Source organism: Nannobrachium achirus, assembly GCF_963921795.1.
Source record: "Nannobrachium achirus genome assembly, chromosome: 23".
Taxonomy (NCBI): Eukaryota; Metazoa; Chordata; class Actinopteri; order Myctophiformes; family Myctophidae; genus Nannobrachium; species Nannobrachium achirus.
The window spans coordinates 48581032-48587031 of record NC_137830.1 but is presented as its reverse complement, the minus strand read 5'-3'; positions in this window follow the sequence as shown (position 1 = coordinate 48587031).

The following is a 6000-nucleotide window of genomic DNA, read 5'->3' as shown; positions in this document are numbered from 1 at the left end:
CGCTCTGTTATATCTGGATGAAGCGGGACTCCCGGACGGCGTTATTGTGCGACGCTTCTTTGCAATGGCAATTTTGATGTGCTTTTTAGTCGTGTTTCGCATGCTTTTATAACACGCAAGAATAAAGGTACGTGTTGTGCATCAGTCTTTGGTTTGGGAGGAAGATGCAGAGGTATCATGAAAAGTTATTTTAAATGATCCGGGTTAGCTTGTTGGTAGATTATGACATTTGATATTACTAGCAATGTGCTTTATTTGTTCGAGTAGTTCAGCAAATATGTCTGAACACACTAGGGGCAATATTGACTCAAAATAAAAATGAATATCTGGAAGTTTGTCTGAACAGTGTGAACAGTCTGAATTATTATGGAGAACACCATATATTGGGTTATTTTTTTAATAAGCAGTGTTATGAGTGTAACCAGTATTTATATCACCAAAGTCTCCCAAGTTAGTGCCCCTTACAGCTACACACTGATTGGTCAGAGATGATGATGATGTCACAGTTGCTATGGTTGAAGGATCAAACTTCATTCTTCATCTTGAATCTCATAATAAATATACTTTTCGGTTCTCAAATTATTGTATGTATTTATTTATTTATTTATTTATATTTATAATTGTTCTGGCAACCCCATTGTGGGCTGGTTTGTTAGCACACAGTTCAAATTAATATTTTCTTTCTAATATGGAGACTGGTATTTTACATGAATATCTGTCTGACCACGGGACTGAGGGGAACGCACAAATACTGTATACTGTATTCTGTGGTTTGTAAGTCTGAAATCCTATCAATATCATCTTGAGATACTGCAGATACTTAATAGTCATTGGAATAGGCTAAACGGAATGTTTGTTTATTTATTAAGGTGGTGGTGGGGTGAAAAGAGTCTGCTCTGAGGATATGGTTGCACAATACTCTTCATAAAAGAGCTCCGAGTCCCTGTCCCTCGGCCCCTTTAAAATCTTTAAATTCCAAACATTTATGCTGTGCAGAGTAGTCAATACTACCTACAATTTCTTATTCGGTACCATCAAAGATTAATAACAAAAATATTCTGTAGCAGGGACGTGCTGGCCATTGGGAAAAGCGGGACAACTCCCGAACGGCCGGTTCATTCCCGGCCGGCCCAGGCCGGCCATTAGGAAAAAAATAAAAATAAAATGTCGGCCTTCGTTCCATTTTGGGGGCTGGGCGGCCAACAAAGTAAATCGTCACTGTCGGGCAAGGGAACTTAAAAAGTTTGCAATAGGGGTCCATCCGTGGAACAAAATATTTTGAGATGGGGGTCCACGGCCAAAAACACATTTTGGGGGTCCTTAACCACTGATGGGCACATTCTACAAATGTCTTCTAAATCATAACAATTTTCTGAAAAAAAGGGTTAAACTTATGTTGCCATCAGTGTTTCTCAAACTTTGTCATGTGAAGGACCCCAGAATGATATGTATTTGGCTACGGACCCCCATCACAAAATATTTTGTTCCAGGGACCCCCAGAAGCAAATATTTGATTTTAGTCTATTCTGCATCTAGCTTAAGGCCACAGACCCGTTGGGAAACGAGTTTGGGGGCGACTTTGAAAGAGGGCGACTTATCTGGCTACCGGCAGTGATGGCTCTTGGAGGCCAAAAAATGGCTATAGCAGCTACCTGGTTTAAGCCTATTTATTCTCCTTGCTAGGAAAAGTATGAGTTTTAGAAAGTAACTTAAAAGTGAATTAAGGAAGGAAGAAGTGATAATCTGCTTCACACACCGTTGTCACTGTTGTCATGCTTCACATAACATCACAATGTCATATAAATGTAAGACGGAATTCAGTTCCCAGTGGATTCCTCACGACTCACGGCACTGCAACCACACTTGCAATTTCCCAGAATTGCACCTTTCTAGTTTACCCGTATACAGAGTAGACTAGCCTGGGCAATATAAAGATCATCATCTCACTAGAACCATTAGTCCTTTGTTGTTGTGCGCATTTAATGGGTTTACAGCCAGATTCAAACACAGAGCAAAGAAGAAAAACTATAAAGTTACAGTATCTGTCATATCCCTGGCCTCAAAGACCATTCACATCGTCACGTCATGTGATCATCGATATGGAAACATTAGGTTAATATGCAAGTGAAAATAAGAAACTTCACAGCTACTGTAGCAAGGAGGTGGCTAGCCTATATAGCATAATACATGTTAGCATTGAGTTAAACATAAAGACAATATATTTCTACACAGCACTATTGAGAAATGTTGATGATGTTATTCTAAAATACAGTAGAAATATCCCTTAAACCTGACCTGGGTGCCCACTTGGGCTGCAGTACACCACAAGTGAGAAACATGGTCTGTACTGGCTAACTATAAGGCCTGTCCATAGTATCTCCGAAATGTTCGGTGGGTTGCGATTTCCGACGTGCACATTTCCGAACTCTCATTTAGTGTAGAACCAGACCTTTTGACCGAAAAGTTTGGTTTCGGTCAAAGCATGGACAGGCCTTTTGAGCCAACAAAGAAAAGAATGCCTGTTTTTTACATTCATTTCCATATGATATGCACATGTACTGTGTCATAATAAAATGCAAAACATTGTAAAATATATTTGTTTACCTTTTGTGACATGGACCTTCCATGCTATGTCACAAGTGGGCCCTAGCTGACCCACCAAACACGTTTGAAAAAGCAGCCATGTTGGGAAGAAATTGGGGCCCTTCCTTACTCCCTTCACAGGTGTTACCAATGATACTAATGAAACGTTTTGTTTGGGACCGCCATAACTCTGAGTAAGAACCTTCATGCTGTGTTTTAATTCATAGAACTCAGGGTTTATTACAGAATCCTCATAACTTGTATCTCTTATTAGGCAGCGTTTTGAGCATATCATTTTACTTGATGATTATAGTGGCTAAGTAGATAATGTTTGAGTGGTGCAAACCGCTCCTACGTTTCACTCTGTGTGTATCAGAGCCTTTCAAGGAGAGTTGCGTCATCTCCGTTCGCACATACGAATGGCACATGGCGAATAGCGACAAAGTGCTGAACCGGAAGTTTAGGGAATGCATTGGAGTCTATGGGGAAATAGTGACATTTGGTTAGATCCATGCTCATACACACAACGTAACTGACGTCACAGACAGAACGGCCCATACAAGGAGATATGCACGTGTGTCGCGTTTGCGCCACTCACTTCGCACTGGTGCGATTTTCATTTCATTTCTCACATCTGCTGTGACGTGTACACATCCTCTTGAAACTATAGCACACAATGCAATGTATTATAGTATCAATAAAAGCATGAATCTGTAACGTTGTTTCTTATTCTGTCATTTCCTATCATATTTAAAACATCACCCATGTATCAAAAACCCAGTGAAATCACACATGCGCATGCGCACAGACACGCGCACGCACACGCACACGCACGCGCACGCGCACACACACACACACACACACACACACACACACACACACACACACACACACACACACACACACACACACACACACACACACACACACACACACACACACACACACAGAAACGCCAGCTTTAACCATAAATGATGTTTGAACCCTTTACTCCGCATTTCAATCCATGTCTATATACTGTACATTGTGTGACCATTTGTGGCACTGGAAAAGGTTGCTATTTTGTTCAGAGGGAGAGAGAGAGAGAGAGAGAGAGAGAGAGACAGAGAGAGAGAGAAAGAGAGAGAGAGAGAGAGAGAGAGAGAGAGAGAGCGAGGGGGGAGGGAGACAGAGAAAACATTCCAGGATTACTTTAAACATGATCAATGCAATATCCTCAGCTAAATTTATATCAAATTTAATCCAAAACCAACTCCATAGTAAAATAGAAAATATTTAGCGCTATAAATACAATTTGGCCTTTTAATTTATTAAGGGCTATTTACATAGAGTTACAGTTACAGTAATTTCTGTCTATTACAGACCTCCCTCACCTTTGACACAATCGACAATGTAACAGACCTTTATTCTCTTAATGGAGTGATCTGACTGCTACGACTGATGAGCAGCACACCGATGAAACAGGGAGAGTTGATGCTTGTAAAAATGCACCAAGGCGTCAACAGTAATACAGTTCAATTACAATAGGCCTATATTGCCTGACAACTTTGCAAAAGGCAACATAGTAACATTTCAGTAGTAACAATTCATTCCCAGTTATTGGCTTGTCATTAAAGAACATGTTCAGCAATTTTGAACCTATAGCCCATAATTATCTCTGCTGCACCCACTGGCATCAAGAAAACAGCTGAAGTGTGGAGAAGGCACATCATGTGGACCATATAAACCGTATAATTCTCTTAAAACCCACAGGTCTAAAGGTTACCGCAGTGTATTTCATTCATGCCAAATGCCACACAAGCCATAATCAGACATCCCAAGAAACTCCCGGAAATCAGCGTCTCCTCCCGCACACCCGCGAGTGGAACTAAACCTCCCGGAAATCCCGTCTGCTCCCGAAAATGCCTGCCATATCCGTCTGGATCCGGTTTAGACACCGGATCTGCAAACCCGCCATGCGTTCTCATTCGTCGTCAAACTGTCAATCTGGCAAATGAATGATTGTGATTCGCTGTGGGAGATGTGGGCGTCTAAAAGTGACCAACCATTGGTCTCAGATGCAGAGGGTTCTCAAGCGCACTGCAGCTCGTAGCAGTAAACAGACAGGTTTTCTTGACAAGTCTTGCTTAATATGACGCACGGCAGTCTGGCGTGTGGTCTCACTAGAGAGTGACAGAACTTTCTCCCAAATAGGTAAGAAAAACATATAAATCAACCCGATTATATTAAGCCTTAAATGGTTCCGCCACCGTGCAGAACCGCTTTTATAAATTTTGAACCATTTTTAACCGTAGAAAAATGAGTAAAATCCAAGAAAAAAAACTATATTTTTTCGCGCGCGTGCGCAAGAACGGGTGCACGCGCGCACATGGGACCTCCCGGAAATGCTGATCTCCAAGTTGGGATGTCTGCATAATTGAAGTGAATGCAATAAAGCACAATGGCATAAATGGCCTTCATTTACAGTGATACTAATTTGAAAGCATTTAATCCAAACACAGGCAGTTAATCCCTCAATTGGTAATAGCTACATTTCATAACATGAGTAACTGGTACCTCACAGGTTTCTTTCTTCACATTACAATCAGTTATGATGAGTGTAGTTTATTTCTTTTCATTTGGCGTGTGACCCCATCAATGTCTTTAGAAGAACCCAGAGGTTCAGCAAATGAAATAAAATGTCTTGACATATAACTAAACCCATTTTAAAATTTAGAAGAACACGTTTACTTTGAATAAAATATTACACCTACAATTTGGGCAGAGGTGCACCCTGCTCCGAGTAGGCTATGTCACATCGACATACTGTAGTATATAGGCTGAATATTGCTGAAATTGAACTTTTCTTCAATTACAGATGACAACTTTAAAAAAATAATTAATTTAATGATATTTTTCCCTTTTCCTTTGCCATACAAACAGGAGTGGTTAAATACAAACCCAGACAATAACAACCATGACAAGACAGTGGTCACCATTTATAAAATATATAAAGAACAGCTCATTATTTTGGCATATTAGTCACAAAACCATCGTATCAAAACAGGTTTAAAGTACAAGAGCATGAATTACCAAAGGCACAGGGCTGCAGATACCATGGAGCCAGCTGTTACAAGGTCCAACTGTACAATTAATATGAACACATTTTAATTTGGAAACAATGCATTTTTACAATCCTTGTATCTACATCTGTGTTAAAGTTCCACTATAATGACTGTTGTTGTGATAAGAATTAAGGCCTGTCCATACTTTGACCGAAACCGCCGTTTTCGGTCAAAAGGTCCTTTTCAACTATAAAATGTAATTCCTCGAAAGTTCTGGAATGCTTTTTCTCCGAACAATAGTTCTGAAATTTGCACAACGAGATGCCGAAATCAGGTTCGGTGAAACGGCAAACGTGATTGGTCGGTTGGACCA